The sequence below is a fragment of the Rhinopithecus bieti genome, unplaced genomic scaffold (assembly GCF_001698545.2).
Source record: "Rhinopithecus bieti isolate Rb0 unplaced genomic scaffold, ASM169854v2 scaffold_9876, whole genome shotgun sequence".
NCBI classification, from domain to species: Eukaryota; Metazoa; Chordata; class Mammalia; order Primates; family Cercopithecidae; genus Rhinopithecus; species Rhinopithecus bieti.
The window spans coordinates 788578-814714 of NW_016806295.1; the positions used below are offsets into that span (position 1 = coordinate 788578).

The window sequence follows — 26137 nt, forward strand, 5'->3', positions numbered from 1 at the left end:
TGTCCTAAATGGCATTGCCTAGATTTTCTTCTAGGGTTTTTATAGTTTTGGGTTTTACATTTAAATCTTTAATCCATCTTGAGTTAATTTTTGTATTAGGTGTAAGGAAGGGATCCAGTTTCAATTTTCTGCATATGGCTAGCCAGTTTTCCCATCATTATTTATTTATTTATTTATTTATTTATTATTTTTTTTTGAGACGGAGTCTCGCTCTGTCACCCAGGCTGGAGTGCAGTGGCGCGATCTCAGCTCACTGCAAGCTTCGCCTCCCAGGTTTACACCATTCTCCTGCCTCAGCCTCCCGAGTAGCTGGGACTACAGGCGCCCGCCATCTCGCCCGGCTAATTTTTTGTATTTTTTAGTAGAGACAGGGTTTCACCGTGTTAGCCAGGATGGTCTCGGCCTCCCAAAGTGCTGGGACTACAGGCTTGAGCCACCGCGCCCGGCCAGCATCATTTATTAAATAGGGAATCCTTTCCCCACTGCTTGTTTCTGTCAAAAATCAGATGGTTGCAGATGTGTGGTCTTATTTCTGAGATCTCTATTCTGTTCTATTGGTCTGTGTGTCTGTTTTTGTAGCAGTATCATGCTGTTTTGGCTACTGTAGCCTTGTAGTATAGTTTGAAGTTGGGTAGTGACACACACATGTTTAAAAGGTATCCATGAACCTCTTCTACTGAGTGGTTTTATCATGGATAGATGTTGACTTTCATACTATTTTTTTCATAAAATCTACTAATATGACGAGTTATATTAATGTGCTTCCTAATACTGAACCTAACTAAGTTAGTGGAATAAATCTCCTTTAATCATTCATTGATGTTTCTTTTTATGTGTTTTTTGATTTGGTTTTGCTAATTTTTATTTAAAACTCTTTTTTAAATGATTCCCATAATACTTGTTTATTTTTTTCTAACTTTTACTTTCGGTTCGGGGGACATGTGCAGGTTTGTTATACAGGTAAACTGCATGTCATGGGGGTTTGGTGTACAGATTATTTTGCCACCCAAGTAATAAGCATAGTACCTACTAGGTAGTATTTTTATCCTCATCCTCTTCCCATCCTCCATCCTCAGGTAGGTCCCTGTGTCTGTTGTTCCTTTCTTTGAGTCCATGTGTACTCATTGTTTAGCTCCCACTTTTAAGTAAGAACATGTGGCATTTGGTTTTCTGTAAAATTCTTACATTAATATAAATAAACTAGATTGAGCGATGGTTTTTACTTTTATGTGTAATCTTTGTCAGGTTTTATAGTTAATATTATATACATAAAACAAAATGGAAAGTTTCACATTCTTTTCAATGCTCTGGATTAACCTAAGTAGCACCAGGGCCATTTGATATCTGAAGGTTGGTAGATTTGGCCCACAAATCAATCTGTTCCTGGTCCTTCTTTTTCCGGGAGCTCTTTTACAACTTCCTTGAATTTTTTCCTATGGAAATTGCTCTGCCCAGACTTTCTATCTCTATATGGTTTAATTTTATTGTGTCATATTTTTCTAGAGATTTATCCATCTTAACCTGGTTTTCAAATGTATTTGAATGGAGTTAAAAAGATTCTTCCCATGGGCCTAAATCCCCTATATATTTCACTGAGGAAAATAAATGCTACTTGCTGAGTGCCCACAATTACATTGATCGTGCTTAGTGCTTTAAGGGTAAGTTAACTCTCATACAGGCAACAATTCCACAGGGACAGTGGTTTTGTTCCATTTTACTAAAGCCCAGAGTGTCCAGTGGCAGAGTAAGGATTCCCACATAGACTCACTTTGATCCAAAAGTCACCATTATTCCGTCACACAATACCATCCCTTTACAGTGGAACAGGGTGTCTTCAAAAGGTGTCAAGTCAAAACATCTGGTGCCTTTGACATATATTATGTGCATAGATGCATGACTGGAAGCAAAACATTTCCTTAGGTGACACTCACTCTGTTGTACCTTTTCATAGTTTTCTCCCAGTATGGAAAGATGGAAGAAAAGTCTCTACTAAAATTTACATCTTTGGGAACAGCAGTAAGTGTAGGACCTACTGAAGTTTTCTCCTGTGTGCACTGAAATGATACACTCATCAATCGCATATAGAATTCTTCCAGGGTTCTTCCTATGACAGTAGGTGTACAGCTGTCATTACAGTCATGGGCTTACGATCCCAAAAGGGTTACAGACTGTTCATAAAAACTACAAATGCTCTTCAATTTATGATGGGGTTATATACCAATAAACTTATCTTAAGCTGAAAATACAGTAAGTTGAAAAGGAATGTAATATTCCAATAAATCCACCTTAAAGTTGAAATAGGTTGAAGCATCATAAGTCCAGATGCTCCTTGACTTATGATGGGGTAACCCTCCCAAGAAACTTATCCTAAAGTTAGAAAATCCTAAGTCCAACCATTCTAAATTTGGGATAGTTTGTAGACAATTCCTAAAGAATCCACAAGGAATAATAATCAATAGTTTTGAAGAAAAGACTTAAACACAAAAGTGAACTTTGTAAGGCCACGAAACATGGTGACACTTGTTCTGACTTGCAGACAACTACAATCTTGCAACAGTGTAATGTGCCCACACCCTGAAAAGATCACCTTACAAGAGAACCTCAATGTCACAGAGATTATCTCATCCCTGAAAATGCGCAGCAGAGCTTGCCTGACAATTCTAAACCTTCAGCATTGGAATACTTGCAAGGCCGCTTTGCTTTGAAAGATTTATGTTTTTATTCTTCAGGCTCACAAATCTAGCTGTTACACTGGCATAAAATACGTGCCTGAATCAGACCAATGTGCCATTGACAAGGGTTTAAAAAAAAATCCAAACAACTTACAAATCAGGTTGCTACTTTTACTATTGATTCCAATCATTAAACCAGTTCTTCTGGGTAAAGGCACCTTCTTTTCAAGGAAAAGACAGGCTAATGGGTCAGCCTCTCTTCCTGGCCTGCCATTGTCATTGTGACAAATGGTGGGGCACACCTTGTGCATTGAGCTGTCACCCCAACCTACTTGCCTCCTTCTCCTCTCTGTGAAGGCTGCCCTGGAGGACAGAGTTCACATTTTATTTGTCTTAACATCACCACAAGCTGGAATATACCAGATAATAAGTATGCTGAATAAATGAACAAAAGGAAACTAAAAACACTAAACCTACCTTCATACTCCATTCTGATGGGCAGACATGAAAATAACCAAAATTCCATCTAGATTGGAATCAATCCTCTAATATTGCTTACAAGAAACCCATTGGAATATGAGAAAGGAACAGTTCTCTGTGCCTGGCAGATGAAGACAGCTGAAGGTAAGTTAAATTTTTGAGGAGGATTAAGGAAAAGTGCAAAGAGGGCATTCCGGACTGGATGAGCAACAGGGGTGGTGGCCAGGCACAGATATCCTGGTGTGTCCAGGAGAGCCAGTGGCCAAGAGGCTGGGGGTGAAGGTGAGGGCCAGACCTGGCAGCTGCCAGGGTGAGTAGCTCACCTATGTTATGAGGCCAATGGGAGGCCGAGAGTTTCAGAGGAGAGAACTGACAGGAATGACATATGCTTTAGGAAAATAAATGAAGATAGAAAAAATTGGCATCCAGAGCCTAGAAGGCAGTGGGCAGGTGCTAGCCCAACTTCTTAGATGTTATCCACTGCATACCCTTGTACCTACTGCAGACTGAATCTTGGTTTATCAGGGAGCAGTTGAGACCCTGGATTTCAGAAAAGACAGACAAAATTGCTAGTACCCAGGAATGAATTGCAATTGGTAACAGCCGGCTATTCCCCAACCTGTGATTCACCAATTTGCATGTGCCATGCTGGGCGATGATTCAGTCTACTTGATGGAAATGGTTGGGTTTCCAACTGGTTGGGTTTAGAGGAAAGCACTTGCTTACCTGAAAGAGACAGGCTTAAATGGAATAGTCCTTTCTCATTTTGCCTTTCCCCTTCTTTCTGCCTTGAGTGAGGAAATAACATCTACAAGTCCACCCACCATTCTGGGAGTATAAAACATGATGCAAAAGGACAAAATCCAACAAAAGTTGGGTGGAGTAGGAAGCTATTTCCGATGGTATCATGGAACACTTGCACCAGCCGTAGACAGTCCACCCCTGGACTTCTTATTTTACTTCTCATCTAAGTATCTATTTTTTCAAGCCAGTTAAGTCAAATGTCTGGTTACTTGTAGCTGAATGGATTCCTAATTGACAGATAAAGGTAAAATGACTCAGATGTCTAAACTAGAAAACAGGCAATAGGAAAAAAAAAAACCCAAGGCAAATACCATTTATAAACATAGATGTACAACTTAAAATTAAAGATTAGCAAATGAGTCCAAAAGATAGAAAAAGACATAAAGAGACAAATTAGAGCCTTGGAGCTGCTGCAGCCATCTTGGGTGCTTGGTAGTGGGGGTTAGTAGGGTGGAAGGAGATAAGTCTGTGGGGTTCTGGAGATGCCATTACCAACCCTGGAATGCCTCATTCTCACATATGTGAGAGAAGTGAATTCCCCTCTTGTTAAATCTGCCATGTTTTCTCTCTGTTACTAATGGCCAAACATGATTCTCATGCCAATACACTATCTTAACAAATTTGAGGAGAAAAACCATATGGTCATCTTAAAAGATGCCAAAAAGCCCACAATTATTCATTATACCAAGTTGAAATAAACCAGGAATAGAAGGAAGCTTTTTCTACTTATTAAATGATATTGATTCTAATTTTTTAGGACTTATCACACCTAATAATGAACACTTTAGAAGCATTTCCATCAAGGTTTAGAACAAACTCATGACTAAGTATTACATCAAATGAGAACATTTTAAATGGCTGGAACAAGATCAACATCCAAAATCAACACTTTTCCTACATGTCAACATTAGCCAAGTTAGAATTTTAAAACAACACAAAAGATCTATTTCATAATAGCCAACCAACCCTCACCAAATATCCTGTAAGTTAATTAGGAAAACACACAAAAGAAGGAAACCTTTATTTTTTTTTCCTTTGCAGAAAACAATAAATCTTTAATGAGGTATAGAAAGAGAACTTACATAAGTGGATGGGAAGACTATATTGTTAAGATGCCAGTTCCTCTCTAATATGTATAATAAATGGAATGCAATCAATACAGAATTTTTCGTGGAAGCTGACAAACAGTTTCTAAAACTTAGAAGAATAAGCCAGTAATTCCAAGACAATTTTGATGAACAATAAGCTGGATGTTCGTTCTCCTACACTTCACACATAAAGATATTGTGACTAAAGTGATGGGTACACAGGGCAGACAGAGACACATGGACTTGTGAAGGAGAACAGAAAATGCAGAGATGTGTGAGGGTAGCAGGGAAAGAGACAGAATTTGGTATATGATAATGGCAGATGCCCTTAACTTCCCATCTAATACCCATTCCCCTTCCTTATCACTAACAGCCTTTGCTTTTGCTCATGGCTACAACGTGCTTGGCCCCACGTAGGCAGTCCGTGTGCTCACGGCTACAACGTGCTCCGCCCCATGTAGGAAGTCCATGGGCTTAATATATGGGCTGATGATTGGGCTAAGTGAATCAAGACAATTCTGATATCTGCTTTCCCAGTTTTTCCTGCAGCTAAAAGTATCCATGTGGCCAGTTCTTTCTCCTCCATGAGCTGCCAAAATGCAATAGGAAATCTTCTAGGCTACTTTTGGCAAGTTTTGCTTTCCTAAGAAAAGGGGCATGCATAGAACACTCCCACTTTGAAGAGATGTGATATGAGAAGCTGTGCTGGCCTGTGACCATGAGGGATGGGCCAAGAGAACCTGGAAGATGCTGCCATGACATCACTGAGCAGCCAACCCAATCGTGCACTGGCTCCCAACTCTGTCTTGTGAAATTAAACATCTCCGACGAAGCTGAAAGCATCGCTAACTGACAGAATGACACACATAAGGAATCCCAAATTTCTGAGAATCCTGTGGGAAAAGGACCACATTATAAAATTTACAAAATAAGTTGGAAATCCATTCGGAAAAAATAAAGCAAGATTCCCTACATTCTATCACTGACCAACAAATTCCACAGGAATTAAATACACATAGAGAAGAAGTAAAACTGTAAGTGTGCCAGAGAAAAGTATAGGTGAATACATTTATGACCTTGTGGTAGAAAAGTGTGCTGGAGACCCTGCCTGATGTTGACCAAGGCCCTTGCCTTTGTGTTTCTAGATCACATTTCTTGGCCTCTCAAGGCCAACCAAGGTGTGGCCATGTGACTTAAGTTCCATGAAAATAGAATATGGCATGGAAGGAATGAGCCATTTCCAGGCCTGGCCCCAATCTCCCACGGCATCCCCACTTCTCCTTTATCTCTTATTTGCCACCTCAGCTCATTAGAGAGGATTCAGCAGAAAGTCAGTGACCCCAGGGGATAGTAGAACTGCTGGATGGGAGAAATGTGAGTCCCTACATGATGGTATGGTCCCTATCAGGCTGGCACATGGCAAGAAATAAACCTGCCTTGTGTTAAAGTGCTGAGATTTGTGGGGATGTTCGTTTTAGCATTTAGCCAGCCCTAACAGATAAAGCTTTTGTAAGAGCTAAAAAGTGAAGGTCTGTCTAATATGGTTTGGCTGTGTCCCCACCCAAAACATCATCTTGAATTGTAATCCCCATAATCCCCACGTGTCAAGGGTGGGATCAGGTGGAGGTAATTGGCTCATGGGGGTGGTTTCCCCCATGCTGTTCTCATGATAATGAGTGAGTTTTCATGAGATCTGATGGTTTTTACAAGTGCCTGGCATTTCCCCTGCTTGTATTTCTCCTTCCTGCTGTCCTGTAAAGAAGGTGCCTTGCTTCCCCTTCACTTTCCACCATGATTGTAAGTTTCCTAAGGACTCCCCAACCATGCTGAACTGTGAGCCAATTAAACTTATTTCCTTTGTAAATTACCCAGTCTCAGGCAGTTCTTTACAGCAGCATCAAAACAGACTAATAGAGTAAATTGGTACCACAGAGAGTTGGGTGCTGCTATAAACATACCCAAGAATGTGGAAGCCACTTTAGAACTGGGTAACAGGCAGAGGTTGGAACAGTTTGGAGGGGGCTCAGAAGACAGGAAGATGTGGGGAAGTTTGGAACTTCCTAGAGACTTGCTGATGACTTTGACCAAAACGTTGACAGTAAGATGGACAATCAAGTCCAGGCTGAGGGGATCCCAGATGGAGATGAGGGGATTCCAGATGGAGCAGAGGTGACCCTTTTTATGCTTTAGCAAGGAGACTGGTGGCATTTTGCCCCTGCCCCAGGCATCTGTGGAACTTTAAACTTGAGAGAGATGATTCAGGGTATCTGGTGGAAGAAATTTCTAAGCAGCAAAGCATTCAAGAGATGACTTGGTGCTCTTAAAAGCATTTAGTTTCATTCATTCACAAAGATTTGGTTTGGAACTGGAACTTATATTTAAAAGGAATCAGAGCATAAAAGTTCAGAAAATTTGCAGCCTGAATATGTGATAGAAAAAAAAAACACGTTTTTTTTTTTTTTTTTGAGGAGTAACTCAAGCTGGCTGTAGAAATATACATAAGTAGTGAGGAGCCAAATGTTAATCACCAAGACAATGGGGAAAATGTCTCCAGGGCATGTCAGAGCAGCCCCTTGCATCACAAGCCAGGAGACCTAGGAGGAAAAAAATGATTTTGTGGGTCAGCCCCAGGGCCTTGCTGCTTTGTGCAGTCTCAGGACTTGGTGCCCTGCGTCCCAGCTGTGGCTAAAAGGGGCCAATGTACAGCTCAGGTTGTTGCTTCAGAGGGTGCAAGCCCCAAGCCTTGGCAGCTCTCATGTGGTGTTGGGCCTGCAGGTGCACAGAAGTCAAGAATTGAGGTTTGGGAACCTCTGCCTAGATTTCAGAGGATGTACAGAAATGCTGGGATGTCCAGGCAAAAGTTTGCTGCAGGTGCAGAGCCCTCATGAAGAACTTCTGCTAGGGCAGTGCAGAGGGGAAATGTGGGGTCACAGCCCCCACAAAGAGTCCCCACTGAGGCACTGCTTAGTGGAGCTGTGAGAAGAGGGCCACCATCCTCCAGATCCCAGAATGGTAGATCCACCAACAGTTCGCACTGTGCACCTAGAAAAGTCGCAGACACTCAACACAAGCCTGTGAAAGCAGCCAGGAGGGGGTCTATACCCTGCAAAATCACAGGGATGGAGCTGCCCAAGGCCATAGGAGCCCACCTGTTGCATCAGCATGACCTGGATGTGACACATGGAGTCAGAGGAGATCATTTTGGAACTTTAAGTTTTAAGATTGCCCTACTGGATTTTGAACTTGCATGGGGTCTGCAGCCCCTTTGTTTTGGCTAATTTCTCCAATTTGGAATGGCTGTATTTACCCAACGCTTGCACTCCCATTGCATCTAGGAAGTAACTAACTTGCTTTTGACTTTACAGGCTCATAGGCAGAAGGGACTTGCCTTGTCTCAGATGAGACTTTGGACTTAGACTTCTGGGTTAATGCTGGAATAAGTTAAGACTTTAGGGGATTGTTGGAAAGGCATCATTGTGTCTTGAAATGTGAGAATGCAAGATTTGATTTGGAAGGGGCCAGGTGTGGAATTATATGGTTTGGCTATGTCCCCACCCAAAATCTTATCTGAATTGTAATTCCCATGTGTCAAGGGTGGGACCAGGTGAAGGTCACTGGATCATGGGGGAGGTTTCTCCCATGCTGTTCTCATGACAGTGAGTGAGTTCTCATGATAGTGAGTGAATTCTAATGAGATGTGATGGCTCTGTAAGTGTCTCACATTTCCCCTGCTTGCATTTCTCCTTCCTATCGCCCTGTAAAGAATGTGCCTCGCTTCCCCTTCACCTTCCGCCATGATTGTAAGTTTCCTGACGACTCCTCAGCCATGCTGAACTATGAGCTAATTAAACCTCTTTCCTTTATAAATTACCCAGTCTTGGGCAGCTCTTTATTTCAGTGTAAAAACAGACTAATACACCATCAAAACAAATTTGATAAAACCGATAATAGCAAAAACCAAAGACAATAAACAAAGTTCTATATGATAAAAAAATAGATATTTTAAAGTTATATAACAGAACAAGAAATTTTGGAAAAAACATAAAAACAAGGGATTGGTATTCAATGGACCAATTTAAAAATCAACATATTACATGAATGTGCAATTTACAGGAAACTCAAATGACTAGAATCAACCTTAGTCATAATGACAAAAATACAAATTAGACAAGATACCCACTAACCACCCTCACCCACGCCCTCATGTATCAAATTGGCAGGGGAACAAAAGCCTGAAAACATCAAGTCCTGGTGAAGTGAAATTGGTAGTTTTTAACACTGGTAGTAGGGGAATATTGGGCTAGTGGTGAGGTCAAGAGCGGCCATTTTTTTTAGTATCTAAAATTGTTTTTAATATAGAATACATATTTTAATATAGAATACATATATAGAATTGTAACTATACAATTCTGCCTCTCAGTATCTTCCTGAGAGAACACTCTGCTTAGGTGTACAAAGAAGCACATCTAAGGATGCTCCCTGCAGCATAGCTGGAAATATAAAAAAAGTCTGTCAATAGGAGACTGGCTGAATCAAGCCTATTACATCAGTACCTGAACTACATTACAGGTGTCAACAAGGAAGTGTCTCTAGGACACCTGAGATTATTAATGTGTTATAGCATGATGAAACAATACTAACAGGGAAAAGGTCTCATGGGTAGAAAACTTTCCAGAAGGAAAACTAGCTATGGTCATGAGGGCTCTCAGGAGCTCAGGACCCGGGAGGGAGGGAGCAGGACACTCATCTCTACTTTAAGGCCTCCCAAACTCTTTGCCCCCTGCTCACATAATAAACCATACTTCAAGCATCATTTTCTACTGAAGCTATTAAATAAGATACAAGAAATGACAGGGGCCTGGGCTCCAGCATGGAAGCAAATGCAAGCAAGAGAAGAGTATAAAGGTGCACCTTGTCTGGCAGGTTATGTGATGCGGGTTGGAGAATCCACGGAGGCTGTGCCAGAACAAACCCTGGGGAAAGGTAGGGCTAGTTTTGAGTTGAAGCTTTGCCATTCTCTTCAAGTGTGGTCTTTAGGAAATCACTAAATCCCTGTGAATCCACTTCCCCAACTATATATGCAGAAGATACCATATCTTTCTTGGAACTTTGTTAAGTTTAAATAAACCTAAATAAAAACATTATACATATCGGCCTGCCTGCCTGCCTGTCCACCTGTCATTTACCTTCAATATATATTCTATCTCTCCTTTTCTTGTTCCACCCACCTACCTACGTATCTTTTGATGTATATTTGTTCCTGTCTGTATGTATCTATCTTTCTAATTATTTTTTCTCCTTGTCTGTCTGCCTTCCTCTTTCCTGATTTTCTGTCTCTCCTTCTGTTGGTCATGTGTCTGTCTTACTATTATCTATGTAGATGTCTAACTACCCATCTTCCTTCCTTCCTTCCTTCCTCCCTCCCTTTCTTTCTTTCTCTCTTTCTTTCTGCTATCCTGTCTATTTCTACCTATCTTCATCCATCCATCCACCCATCCATCCATCCATCCATCCATCCATCCATCCATCCATCCATGCACCGACCCACCCACCCACCTATGCATGTTTCTGGGTGTCTATCTGTCAGTATGTCTATAAGTCTTTGTGCTATATATCTGTCTATCTGACTACCTGTCTGTCTCTCTATGCTAGAAACTCTCTGTCTTTCTGTCTATCCATCTGGGGGTCTCAATGTTTTTCCCATCTGCCTTGTCTGTATGTCTTTCAACCTATCTTGTTTGTCTACATATCTATCCATATGCCTATGAATGTATCTATCTGATTATCCACAACCTGCCTGAATGTCTGTCTATATATCCCCCTCCCTTTCCTTTCTCCCTCTATACCTTTCTGTCTGACTGTGTTTCACTGTCTAATAATGATTGTCTAATTTCTCCCTGACAGTCTAATTTCTATTGACCACTGTTGACCTACCTTCTTGGTGCTTGACACAGAGCAGAGCCTCACTCAAGGCTAGTTTACTTCTCCCTTTTCAGTTCCTTTTACTCCATTGCTCCATTCCTACACTCAGCTGCCATTAACTGGGCCATTGCTCTGTGTTACATGCTAGGGATACAACCTAAAATCAGGCAGGGTCTCTGCCTTCTAAGAGTGTTTGGGCTGCTGGCCTAAAAAACAAATTAATGAGGCAGTTATATCACATGATGCTTAGAGCTATGAGAGACAAGATGGTGTTAGGCACAAGGGAAGGGCACCCATGCTAGACTGGAGTGGAGGAGAGAGTAAGAGAGGCTCTGAAGAAGTGACATCGCATTTGAAAACCACAGGGGACTGGGGATTTTGCAAAGAAGTAGAGGGCTGAGCTCCATGTAATTGGGGAAGGGGTATGGACAGTGGGTGCAAAGCCAGGAAAAGAGGGAATACGGTACATGTAGACCTGGAGAACATCAGAGCCAGGACACAGTCAAAAATTCTAACCTAGGAATTGACAAAATTCAGGCAAGAGAGACCAAAATTGACCTAAATAGAGAGATGTACTGTTTTTATGAATTGTAAGATAGACCACAGTTAAGATGTCAGGTATAGGCCGGGTGCGGTGGCTCAAGCCTGTAATCCCAGCACTTTGGGAGGCCGAGACGGGCAGATCACGAGGTCAGGAGATCGAGACCATCCTGGCTAACACGGTGAAACCCCATCTCTACTAAATAACACAAAAAACTAGCCGGGCGAGGTGGCGGGCACCTGTAGTCCCAGCTACTTGGGAGGCTGAGGCAGGAGAACGGCATAAACCGGAAAGGCGGAGCTTGCAGTGAGCTGAGATCCGGCCACTGCACTCCAGCCTGGGCGACAGAGCGAGACTCTGTCTCAAAAAAAAAAAAAAAAGATGTCAGGTATAGTCACACTGATCTATAAATTCAATGCAATCCCAGTCAACATTCCAACAGGTTTCTTTGTAGGCACAGACAAGCTGATTCTAATTTTATATAGAAAGATAAAGAAACTAGATTAGTCAAAACAACATTGAAAAAGAAAAAAGTTAGAGGACTCACATACTTGATTTTAAGATGCATTATAAACCTTCCATGGCCAAGACAGTATAGTATTGGGATAGTAAAGGATAGCCACATTTATTACTAAAACGAAAGACAACTGATTTTTGACAAAGGCACAAAGACAATCCAATGGAGAAAAGATAAGACTTTTCTAAAAAATGATGCTGGAGCAAATGGACTTCTATAAAGTAAACTCAATCTATGTCTTACACCATATATAAAATTAACTCTGAATAGACTAGGTGTGCATGTATGTTTACGTGTCCATGTGTGAGCACGTGTATGCATGTGTTGTGTGTGTGCATGTCCATGTGAGTGTGCATGTGTTTAACAGTGTGTATGTGTGTCTGTGACTTCTGTGTGCATGTTTATGTTGAACGTGTGTGAATATATGTGAATGTTTGCATGCGCATGTGTGTGTGAATGTATGTGCACATTCACATAACTGCGTGTGACAGTCTGTGCATGTTAAAAATGGAGAGAGGGAAGGGTATCTAAGGGACATTTGGATAGAAATTCCAGTGGGCTGGTTGTTAGTATGCATGTGCTGTGTGTGTGCATGTCCATGTGAGTGTGCATGTGTTTAACAGTGTGTATGTGTGTCTGTGACTTCTGTGTGCATGTTTATGTTGAACGTGTGTGAATATATGTGAATGTTTGCATGCGCATGTGTGTGTGAATGTATGTGCACATTCACATAACTGCGTGTGACAGTCTGTGCATGTTAAAAATGGAGAGAGGGAAGGGTATCTAAGGGACATTTGGATAGAAATTCCAGTGGGCTGGTTGTTAATACTTGGAAGTTTCCAGGCCACTTAGAGTAAGTGGAACCAAGAGAGTCGACGTAGTGGCTCTTTCCATTAAGAAAAAAAAATTAGATTTCACAAAAACTGGAGAATTTCAGCTTTTGGGCTTTCTCATTGGCCCATATTAGTTGATTATTTACACATATCAGTGACTGGTAAAATTCAGTGTTTTATTTTAGTGTCTATCTTTTCAAATATAATAAACAACTTTGCCCAAATAAAAAGATAAACATAAAGAAAATAAATATTTGTCATCATGTATGGATTTGAACTTTTAAAATAGGTAACACTGAGATAGGTGGATTCTGAAGAACCCACCCAGCATTCTATACAACCCTGTCAACTTTATGACCTAACAGATTAATCTAGTAATTGTTTTCTTCTTTAGTTTCTTGGGTTTTCATTTTTAGTCACTAGAAACACTTATACAAATACAAATCCAGGCAGGCATTCCAAAAATTCCTGGGGATAATTTATGTCTAGTCCCTGGTTCTCACTGCCTCAGTTTGGAAACAAGGATTGCAGCTCCTATTTTAATATGGTTGTGGTGGTGATTACATAGCATAGTGCCTGGCACACAGCAAGTACCAAAAAAAGGATAGGTACCCCATAAATATATACACCTACTATATACCCACTGAAATAAAAAAAATCAAAAACATAGGTATGATTATGATTATGTATATATTTATTTGCAATATATTCTTAAATTAATAACCTGGGAAACCTCATAAAACCATCTGGAGTTCTATTCCTTCAGAAGATTTGCTTTTGGTACTTTTTATATCAAAATAACATATAATTTTAAAAGGTTGGTTCTGAATTGAAACTGATGACTATGAAGTCCAAGTTGATAGGATCAGCTGTTTGAGTCAGAAAGAAACTGCATTCTTAAGCAGAAAATTTGTTTGTCTACACTCCCCTGAGGAAAGAATGGTAAAGCCAATTGCATTCAAACACTAAGCATTGGCTCAAGACCAAATAAGAAGCATTGCAGCCCTGGATGATGTAGCCAATGTAAGTTCGAAGCAATTGATTTCAACAAAGAAAACTATTTTGCTACTGGCCAAGGATGGGATATCTTTCTGAACTGCACATTGTCCCCACAAATAAGGTACCTCTAGTTTTAAAATAGTTAAAACTATTTTAACTATTACCTTAAAATAGTTTAAGGTACCTTAAAACTATTAGGGAGTTTTAAGCCTCCCTAATCAATGGCCAAGGATGCAATTACAGTTGTAGAGCAGGGGAACTCAAATGGAGTGGGAATAAAGAAAGGAAGAGTAATAAAGAATAGGAAAGGGAGAGTAGAGAAGCAGGAGAAAGGAGATGGGAGAAGCCAGGAAAGATGAAAGATAGCTCTGCTGAGAAGCACATATCCAAGAACAATCAACCCTAAACATTTCATGGATGCTGCATCAGTTACCTATTGCTGTGAAACAACGACTTCCAAATTTAGGGACTTAAAACAACACATATACATAATCTCACCACTTCTGTGGGGCAGGAGTCAGAGTGCACCTTAGCTCAGGGTCTCTCACAAGGCTGCAATCAAAATGTGAGTTGAGGCTGCAGTCTCATCTGAAGGCTCAAATGAGGAACCTTTCTCTTCCAAGCTTACTCATGTGATCATTCACACAATTGTTTCTGAGGGTTGTTGAACTAAGAAGCTCAGTTCTTTGCCACGTGGGCCTTTCCAAGGTGAGATCACAAAATCAGAGTTGTTTCATCAGAACAACCACGTGAGAAGAGTCAGAGAGAGCCTAAGCAAGACAGAAGTCACTGTGTTTGCATCCTGGTCTTGGAAGTGACACCTGTCACTTCTGCTGTATTTTGTTTATTAACAGCGAGTTACTATGTCCAGCCCACACCCAAGGGCAGGGGACAACACGAAGATGCAATGTCAGGAGGCAGGAATGGTTGGGAGCTGTGTCAGAAGCTGTCTCCCACACATGGCCTTGCAGTGTCTACACCGGAGCTCAAGTGCATTGTGCAGGCCAAAAGGCGGCACTTTCACATGGTGCTACGTGATCACTCACAACTTGTCAACCACCATATTTTAGCTGATTGTTATGGAAACATTGATTCCAAACCTGAAAAGGGGAAAAATGATGATTTCTGGGATCTGTGATATTCTGTTAGAATGCAAAAAAGTCTGATTGATCCCATTCTGAAGCTCTTGAGCAGTGTGACAAATATTTATCTAATCATTCACAATTGGTTAAAATAAACAGGTTTATAGCCCTGTGAGATTAGCCTGCAGGATTGACAGCTTATGACTTTTACTGCCTAGTAAACAAGTCAACTCCAAATTTGGCATTTGTATTGGTTTGTAGAGGTTTGCCTTAACTTAGTATCTCATTTCTGCATTTCTTTCCCAACTGACCTTAAAAATCCCAGTTACAAGCCGGGCGCGGTGGCTCACGCCTGTAATCCCACCACTTTGGGAGGCTGAGGCGGATGTGTCACGAGGTCAGGAGATCGAGACCATCCTGGCTAACACGGTGAAACCCCGTCTCTACTAAAAATACAAAAAATTAGCCAGGCGTGCTGGCGGGTGCCTGTAGTCCCAGCTACTCAGGAGAATGGTGTGAACCCGGGAGGCAGAGATCGCACCACTGCACTTCAACCTGGGCGACAGAGTGAGACTCCCTCTCAAAATAAATAAATGAAAAATAAATAAATAAATAAATAAATAAATAAATCCCAGTTACCAAATGCTTGTGGAGCCAGTAAATCCCAGTTACCAAATGCTTGTGGAGCCAGATCATTTGTCTTTTTGCTGGTTCCCTTATTAACGAGTTAAATGGAGCTTTGGAACATGGTAACAGATGATTTTGCCTGAGAATTGAGCTTTTGCATGCTCTAGGAGTAACCAAGAGGTACACAGGGAATTCAGCAAAGTGCTGAATACACACTGGGCTTCTGGCCTTATCTTGACTGGCTGACCCACCTTCACACATGTATGGGGCACAATGTCTGTGTGGATAGCAAGCCCCCAGGGGATTTAAGAACCGCCCTAAGGGTGTGTCTTCAAGCCTTTTGTGAATTTATACTTATGCCATCTCACGGGGCACTGCCTCTCTTTCCATGGCTCAGCAACAGGGCTTTGAAGAATAAGCCCCAAAGCCAAGTTCTGGGTATGAGGGTTTCCTGGCTGGTGATGCTGATGAACCCACACTGGGGAACACATACTGCCAGGCTGCTGTTGTACAGGAGAAAGGAACAGGAAGAGGGAGATGCAGGGAAGGGCCTGGCCCAGGGCTGTGGAGGAGGAGGGGTCCTTTTCCCCCGAGTGTGGCCAAGCACCTGCAAGCCTCCTGGGAGTGGGCCTCTCTGCACGGGCTTTGCCTTGGCTTCCAGCCACCTCCATTTGGTTCTCTAGCACACAGGCCTGGAGCATGGAGCTCACTCAAGACCAGAGAGCTCAGGTTTCCAAGTGGACAGACATTCCACAGGATGTGCTTTGGGAAACTGAGAAAAGGCAGCCCTGATATTTCCATCCACACACTCAAGTGAAACTCAGTGATTTCCTTGGTGTTGATGCAGAACCAGAGGTTTGATTTTCACCTGCACTTCACTCATCCTATAACCTTTGGGTTTGCTCCTGGGAAAACAGAAAAGGCACAGTCCCATCCCCAAGGAGCGCATACAGAGGACGAGGAGACAAGCAAGGATTCCTAGCATGTGAACAGCTGGTAAGAAGGAAAAAGGAGATGTGGCAAGGCTTCAGGGAAGCCTGGGGCTGGAGCCCACAAGAAGTGTGCCCTGGTCCTGGCACACTCCAGGCTGGTTGGGTTGATATCGCCCCAGAAAGCAGGGAAACCCCACAGGGCCATCCCTTCAAGCTCAGCCGACAAGAAGCCGACAGAAAGCATGTCATCTGGATGCAGGATGCAGAGCGGTCTTCTCTGTGAGCACTAGCTCTCATCTGCTTTTAAGAGTTGTGGGGAAGACAATGAGGCAAGTAACCTTTTCAGAGGAAGTATTTTTAAGATATTAACATGTTTTCTAACAGCAATTTTTTTGAAGACTCAGTCTAATTCATATTCGTGTGTAGCTTCTAAAATAACCTATATTTGCACAAACTGTTTTCTTGGTAAAATTTTCAAAACATTCTCAAGGAAGATGCATTCTGTGGCAATGGGATGCCAATAGAACTAAAAGGACTTGATTTAAATGGAAAAAAACACCCACCCACAATCTTCAGATTAAAAAAAAAAAAAAAAACCCAATTGGTTAGTGGTGACTGAAAGGCAAACCTGACAACAGACCTGGGAGGTTCAGACCCAGCGAGGGGAGGCAGTTAAGGGTGACCAAGAGCAGGAGGAGGAAGCCGACCGGGGAGGGCACATCAGGACAGTGTTCACTGATGAATACTTCCTGGCGTGGTGGTTTCATTCCCTATGCAACCTTTTAACTGCAGGGACACAGAGCATGGGGCATCTACTCTGTCATTCAGATTTATTAGCATTTTTGCTAAAGGTCTTATAAAAGATCTCAGGAATAAAAGCAGCATCTAGTTGCTCTCGCCCATGTTTCCTGTGTCTGACAATAATTAACAGCTACTGCTTAGCAAGGCCAGCCACAGGCTCTACCCTCCGCCATATGCCTCCTGCGATGGTCACTCCCAGTCTCCTAATTGTAATTATAAGGACACTAAAGGTTTGTGAGGAGAAATGTTTGCTCGCCGTCACCTGCTTGTTGTATGACAGACACAAGATGCATACGTAGATGCCTATCTGAATGGTCTAACTTCAGAGTCCTCCTCCTGACCACCTCACCATATGCTCCCTTGTGTGATGACCTCACAACCACAGAAAATGTGAAACATGAAGGACTATGTGACAAAGAAAGTCTGAGGTCCCAATAAACTAATGGCTTAAAAATCATAACACAACCATCAAGGGACGCTAAGATCACTGGATGAAAATCAACCAGGGAAGAGAATGTTCATGGGGCTTCAAAGTCTGCCCCATTGCTTACTAGTAAAAGACAAGAATGTAAAAAGTGACTTTACAGGCCAGACGTGGTGGCTCACACCTGTAATCTCAGCACTTTGGAAGGCCAAGGTGGGTGTATTACCTGAAGTCAAGAGATGGAGACCATCCTGGCCAACCTGGTGAAACCCCATCTCTACTAAAAATACAAAAATTAGCTGGGCATGGTGGTGGGCACCTGCAGTCCCAGCTATTTGGGAGGCTGAGACAGGAGAATTCCTTGAATCCGGTAGGTGGAGGTTGCAGTGAGCCGAGATCTTGCCACTGCACTCCAGCTGGCGACAGAGCGAGACTCCGTCTCAGAAAAAAAAAAAAAAAGTAACTTTATAAAGAGAGCTCATGAAAAATGACCTTAGCCCGGTGAACAAACTTATCACCACGAGCCACGGGCGCCCACTGATGTGCTGGAAAGAGAGATGGAGGAAAAGTCTATCTCAATCTAAGTATGAGGAAATAATCAGACAAGTCCAGATTAGGTAGCGCTCCATAAAACAAGTGGCTCAGATTCTTCAAAGACATCAACATCATGAAAGAGAAAAATGAAAGGAGGGCTTTAGTTCAGATAAAAAGAGACATAACTGAATTCAGTGAGTGATACTTAATTGAACACTAGACAGTGGAAAACAGCTATGATGAATATTTGGGAGACCATCAGGGGCATCTGGATAGGGACAACATATTTGGATAATATCACTTTATCAATATTATATTTCACAGTGGTAATGGTACTATACTTTTGTAGAAGGCAGCTGTGTACTTAGGAGATGATGCCAAAGTGTCATGATGTCAACAACCTACTTTCAAATGATTCAGACAAAAAGAATCAAACACACACAAACACGTATTTACCATCTGCGTGTGTCTGTTTGTGTATAAACAACTGGTAAATCTGGGTGAAGAATTACAGGTGTTCACTTTTCTATTCCTTCACGTTTTCTGTAGAATTAAAGCTTATAAAATAAAAAGTAGGCAAGAAGGTATATAAAAATATTTGTTCCAAGAGTGATAAAGCAAAAGAATGGCTATGCTATCGGTCAGATTACAATTGTATTTTGGATAAGAAGAGGAAACAGTAAAAGTAAAATAATTAGTGTGTTAAGATAACGGGACTATTTTCTTTTGCTTATAATATTTTAAAAATCAATAATGGTTGCAACAGATGACAAATTTTGCACTGGTATAAATCAAGTCACTTTGTCAATCACTACAGTTGTTTTTTTTTCCTTTTAAAGAATAATGCCTATTATTCCAATCTCAAATTCTAATGCCGTATGAAGTACATTTCATGACTCTTTCTCAATGAACCTTACACTTTATCCGGGCTTTAGGTTTGATTTCCAGGGAGTCCACAGAACCACTACCAGCTCTATTGTCAGAGGCAGTGACTGCACTTGCCCCTCTGGCCTGCCACTAAGACCCCACCAACACAGGACTTACTTTTCAGACACCTGATTCTGGAGGTGTGTGGCAGTCAGGCATGCAGGCCAACGCCGCACCGTCCCTGCTGGAAATGGCCCATTGTTGCCCCAGTGGAAGGTGAGATCACAGCGCCTGAGAACTCTGGAAAAGACAATGAGAATCAAAGAGAATGTTCACACTTCATGGAAAGTGAGAATTAACCATTTCAACTTTAGGATTTTTTATATTTAAAAAATTAAATATTAATATTTCAACTTTTAAAATGATTTTAAATATTTAACATGCATCTGAAATTGGCTGGTGAATCCCACACCCCTGTCTCCCACTCCCAACACACGACCCCACCCTTTAATTTTTAAATGAATGTCCCATCAGGAGACAGATGAGGATCAATGGGAAAAGTCTCATCTGTGTAGACTTAACAGACGTGAGGGTGGGCTTAGAGCTCCTAGAAGCTGATGTGCCAGGGGAGGGGACTGTGCTTCTCAGCGGGGCTTGAACACTGAACTCTGACTTCTGAGATTCTGGGAGAGAGGTTCTGGGGGTGTGATCTGCGGGGAACCTCAAAGTGAGGGGGCTGTTCATATTCCACACAGTGGAACCAGGTGCACCCCATCTGGACTGGGCATCCCCTAGGTCAGCAGATGTCTGTATATTTTTACCTTTTTAGGCCATTTATCTAATAACTTATAGACAAAATTTAATTTTTACTCAGTAAAATAACATATATAACCTCTAATTTCCACATAGGATAAGGCCCCTAGTTCAATCTAATTCCCATCTCTTCCTCTGCTACCTGCTATATTTTGTTGAAATCATTTAGAATGTTAATTTGAAATTCCTTTTGATTTCTGTATTCTACTTTCTCAGGAATCATAATTCTTAACAACTGCTTTAAGCTTCAGTTCTATATTATTACTTGTAACATGACTGTGTTTTGGTGTTTGCTGATTGATCATAAATAATTTGCATATCTCTCATTGCTCCTTTATTTTTCAATTTTACTAGAAGGTTTGAGTAGTACTTTCAAAATGATTTTGTAGGCAATAAATTTTCTGACTTCTAATGCAAAAGAATAGAATCAATAGCTAAGACAATCTTGAAAAAGAAGGACAAAGTTGGAAGTCTCACACATCTTGATTTCAAAACATACTATGAATCTATGTTAATCACAGCATGTGGTGTGGGCATAAAGACAGATTTAGAGTCCACACAAGGTAGACCAGAAATAAATCCTCAAATATATGGTTAAATCATTTTTCCACAAGGGTACCATGCATGGCTTCACATAAATGGCCAAACGTTTTCCACAAGACGATTCCATGTGGAAAGGACAATCTTTTCAATAAACGGTGCTGGGAAAACTGTACATCCACATGCAAAATAATGAAGTTAGACTCTTACCTAACATTGTATGCAAAAATTAACTAAAAATGGATTGAAGACCTAAATGTAAGAGCTAAACCTATAAAACTCATACAGGAAAGACTGGGGAAAAGCTTTATGACACTGGATTTGACAATTATTTCTTGGGTACGATGCCACCAAAAAAACAGGGAAAACAGGAACCAAAGGAAAAACAGATAAATTGGATTTCATCAAAATCACAAACTTTTGTGTACCAAAGGACACTATCAAAGTGAAAAGGCAACCAATAGAATGACAGAAAATGTTTAAAAATCGTATCTCTGATAAGGGATTAATATCTATCACATATGCAGAATCCCTGTAACTCAACAGGAAGAACCTGAAAAAATGGAAAGATATCCCATGCTCACGGATTAGAAGAATTAATATTGCTAAAATGTCTATATTAACCAAAGTGATTTACAGATTCAATGCAATTCCTGTCAAAATACCAATGACATTCTTCACAGAAATAGAAAAAAGGCTGAAATTCATATGAAACCACAGAAGACCTTGGATCTAAAGTGATCCTGAGCAAAAAGAACAAAGCTAAAGGCATCACACTGGTTGTGTTTTCAAATGACAGTACCAACCTATAGTAACCAAAAGAGCATGGCACTCACATAAAAACAGACACATCCACCAATGGAACAGGACAGAGAACCCGCAAATACATCCACACACTTATAGCCAACTCGGTTTCGACAAAGGTGGCAAGAACACACACCGGGGAAAACACAGTCTCTTTAATAAATGGTGCTGAGAAAATCAAATATCCATATGCAGAAGGATGAAACTAGATCCTCATCTCATCATATACAGAAATCAACTCAAAATGGATTAAAGGCTTAAAAGTAAGACCTAAAATTATGGAACTACCAGAAGAAAACATTGGGGAGACACTTCAGGAAATCAGTTTGGGTAAGGATTTTTGCGTAAGACTCAAAAAGGCAACAATAGGACAATGGGTTTATATTAAGCGAACAAGCTTCGGCACAGGAAGGGAAACAACTAAGTGAAGAGACCACCTAGAGAAAGGGAGAAAATATCTGCAAACTTCCACCTGACAAGGGATTAATAACCAGATTAAATAAGGAGCTCGAACAACTCCATAGCAAAAAACAAATCATCTGATTAGAAAATCGGTAAATGACCTGAATAGATGTTTCTCAAAAGAAGACATACAAACAGCCAACAGGCATATGAAAAAATGCTCAATATCACGAATCACCAGGGAAATGTAAATGAAAACCACAATGAGATATCATCTCACTCTAGTTAGAACTGGCTATTATAAAAAAGACAAAAACAACAGATGCTGGTAAGGATGTGGAGAAAGGGGAACGCAAATTAGTACTACCATTACAGAAAACAGTACGGATGTTCCTCAAGAAACTAAAAATAGAACGACTACATATCCATTAATCCTACTGCTGAGTACATATTAAAAGGAAAGGAAATCAGTATATTGAAGAAATATCTGCACTCCCATGTTTACTGCAGCACTGTCTGCAATAGCTGAAATGTGGACTCAACCTAAGTGTCCATCAATGGATGAATGAATGAATAAAGTGTGGAATACACACAGAACGGAATATTACTCAACCAGAAAAAGAACGGAATCCTGTCATTTCACCTGCATAAGGTGCAGGTGAAAGCAGCATCATGGATGGAACTGGATGTCATGATGTTAAGTGAAATAAGCCAGGCACAGAAAGACAAATATCACATGTTCTTACTCAAATGTGCGAGCAAAAAAAGTGGGTCTCACAGATGTAGAGAGTAGAATAGTGTTTACCAGAGGCTGGGAAGGGAAGGGGGGAGGAAGAGAAGTTGGCTGATAGGTACCAACATGCAGTTAGATAGAAGAAATACATTCTTGTATTTGATAACATAGTAGGAAAATTATAGTTAACAATAAACTACTTGCTGCGTCCCTTTCTTTGTTCACATTTTTTCCCTCAGGAATTTTCAAAATTCCTGTTCTCTCCTGGCTCCACTCAAGACCCAGCTCAAATGCCATGTTTGTCACGAAGCTTACCTAAGAACAGCCTTCGACCCAGGGCTCCGTGTCTCCCATGCTGGACTTGGTCCCCTGCCCACCTCTGGGGTGTTCACTCCATGGACGTGCAGTCCCCTGGCGGAAAATGAAGGACACCCCCGACTAACAACCCTCACACACACGCACTGGGACAGACACTTTTCCTGCCTTTATCTCTCAGTGAGTGGCTTTATCTCTTAGTCTTCCTAAAAGCTTCAAGAGATGAGTGAGTTTCTAGGAAATGGGCTTTAATTCACAGAGTGATCACTCGGTCTGTCTCTCAGGAAGGTGCAGGAGAGATGCTCAGGCCAGGTGTTCATCTCTGCCTCAGGCCTGCTGGTAAGCGGTTTTGTTTATAGTTCCCTAATGGAATAAAAACTTACAGCATGTCCTGGCCAAAGTTTCAGGAAATTTAAATTCAGGAGAAGTCTGTAACAACTTCTGGAAATAAAGAGGAAAGCCTCTCTCTTTTTTTTTTTCTTTTGTACTATAAGATACTGTAAGTCCAAAATATGTCCGTAATGAATTATGTAAAGATCTGGAAGGCTGAAGTGTTTCTGGAAACACCAATACCTCTAGAGGGAAATGCACGAAAACAGCCATTGGGTAAAAGAAGTTCAGATCTGCAACAAAACAAAAGGGAGGGGTAAGGCTATCAGCTAAACTAAGGGTGGGATAAATGCTTCCTGCACATTTTAATCCTGGGGAGAACGGTAGTTTCCAAAATAAAACAGGCATTTTAGACCTGTATTCTGGCTCTGAAATGCAGAATGCGGCGGGATTGGATGTGGCGATGCCAGGCAGACACACCCTTCTAAAAGCCCCCCGTGCTGACAGTGGGCCCAGGGAGCGTGCTAACGCTGTGGACACACTGCGTGTCTGGGGGACTCCAGGTGAGAGCAGAGACCCAGGTCTGTAAGGTGCAGGTGAAAGCCCAAAGAGGCCGTTCTAGCTGAATCCTCCTCTCCACCCGGCCCCTTGGTGTCACTAAAGGCCAGCACATGGGAAACCCATCAACCGGGCTTCCTCAGGTCTGGGATCACTACCAGCCATGTCCCCTATTTGCCTGTGGTCTAAAAAGCCACCACGGCTGCTTTGTCCTGCATCACCATGAGATTTGGGCCGTTCCAAAGGTCCTGGTGAAGATGAAAAGGGACCTCTGAAGATGCTCCAGAGACCCGAAGGACCCACTGCTCTAAGCTGAAACTACTGTAAAAATACAAGGCACTGAGAGGGGCTCAAGATGAAGGCAGGACTACAGGACCAGAGATGCTTCCAGGACTGACTGCTGGGAAACAGCAGGTACAAAATGAGCAGCGGCTACCCAGTAGGGTGCCAAGTGACCTTAGTGACCCTGGAGTGGAGCTCAGAGGCCAGGATACTGCCCTCACAGAGCCAGTGGAGGGGGCCCACGCAGCGCAGGTGTGTGAAGGGTCAGCAGGCACTGACATGCCCTCTGGCCTCCCATGGCTGGGGGCCTCCTCCCTCAGGCTACCTGGATCCTGGGCTCTTGCCGCTCTCCTTGCTCCCTACTCCTACCCAGGTTTTCCTGACTTCTTTCATTCAGCTCTCCCTCTCCCTGTCATAACATCCCTCCGCCCTTCACAAGCCCAGATCCCCTCTACCCCCTTCCCCCAGGAAACGCTGCTCAGCATTCAACCAGAAAACTTGTTTTGTAACACCAGTTTACTTTATTATTATCTACTATCAGCAAGTCTCAAGAATTTTTAAGGATACAATACATTGTTACAATAGTTACCATGTTCTAATAGTCCCCATGTATCCCTCAAACTTATTTATCCTGCCTCAATGAACTTTGTATCCTTTGACCAACATCTCAACCCACCCCACCTCCCCTAGCACCTGACCAACACCATTCTGCTCTCTGCTTCTGTGAGTTCACCTTTTTCGGATTCCACACATAAGTGAGATCATCCAGGATTTGTCTTTCCGTGCCTGGCTTATTTCACTGAACATGATGCCCTCCAGGTTCATTCTTGCTGTGCATGACAGGATTTCATTCTTTTTATGACTGAATATTACCCATCGTGCATTTATACTACGTTTTACATTTTCTTTCTTTCTTTTTTTTTTTTTTGAGACAGAGTCTCGCCCTGTTGCCCAGGCTGGAATGCAGTGGTGCGATCTCGGCTCACTGTAAGCTCCGCCTCCCATTCTCCTGCCTCAGTCTCCCGAGTAGCTGGGACTACAGGTGCCTGCCACTACACCTGGCTAGTTTTGTTTGTATTTTTAGTAGAGACGGGGTTTCACCATGTTAGCCAGGATGGTCTCGATCTCCTGACCTCGTGATCCATTTGCCTTGGTCTCCCAAAGTGCTAGGGTTACAGGCGTGAGCCACCGCCCGGGCCATGTTTTACATTTTCTTTATCTATTCATCTTTGGATGAGCACAGGGTGGTTCCATGTCTTGGCTATTGTGGATAGTGCTGCAGTGAACATATGAGTGCAAGTAACTCTTTGACATACTGATTTCATTTCCTTTGACTATACACCAGTAGTGGGATTGCTGGATCACATGGTAGTTCTAGTTTTGTTTTACTGAGGAACTGCCACACTTTTTCCATAATGGCTGCACTAATTTACATCCCCACCAACAATGTACCAGTGTTCTCTTTTCTCCACACCTTCACCAATACATACCTCTTCTCTTGTGGCTAATAGTCATCCAAACAGATATGAAGTGATTGATATTTCACTGTAGTCAGCTAGCAAAACTTTTTAATTATTTATTTGCATAAAATCCAGGTCCTGCACAAACCAGCAACATTTTAATGAGCGTTTACTATGCTAGGAGTTGCAGGCCACGAGGCAGAAATAAACTTGAGTGGTTTTGCCATCAAGAGCCCTGTAATCTGAAACAGGAGACAGACCTGGAGACCGACACCCGCAGCACAGCCTGCTCCCTGGTGAACACCTGTGGTGCAGAGCAGCCCCAGTCCAAGGGAAGTCAGGGCTTGTCTTGTCATCTGCCTCCGGGGACAGGGAACTCTTCAGAGAGAAGGAGACACTTGGCTTGGACCTTAAACTCTAAGTCAGAGTTCCCAGAAGGGTGAGGGGGGCAGGGGCCCCTGGTGTTTGCTGAGGGCCTATTCTATGTAGGGCCTTCACTGGGCAGTCGTGGCTAACTTCTCCCAGGTAAATTCTCCCCCACACACCTGAGGCGGGGGGGCTCAGGCACACACAGGCCTGTACTACTGCCCCACAGAGGAGAATTCTCCACAGAGAACCCCCAGTGCAGACACAGGTTGGGGGTGGGTGGCCCGCACATGAAGGAGTCCCCTGTGCAGGGGGTTGGGGAAGGATTTGGTGTAGCTGTAGGTGTGAGTGACAGGGCACGGGGTTTGGGGGGGCGGGGACAAGGGGCTAGGGGTGGAGAGGCAGAATGGG

The 26137-nt window shown here is 42.2% G+C and overlaps 1 protein-coding gene across 1 annotated transcript in view; it reads right to left on the reverse strand.

Annotated features, from left to right (window-relative positions):
- OTUD7A (OTU deubiquitinase 7A) overlaps nt 1-19426 on the reverse strand; it is a 185362-nt gene extending 165936 nt beyond the window's left edge. The window contains exon 1 of the mRNA XM_017875400.1: nt 19301-19426. The gene's annotated coding sequence lies outside the window, so the exon portion shown is untranslated. The remainder of the gene's footprint in view (nt 1-19300) is intronic.
- Between the last annotated feature and the right edge of the window lie 6711 nt (nt 19427-26137).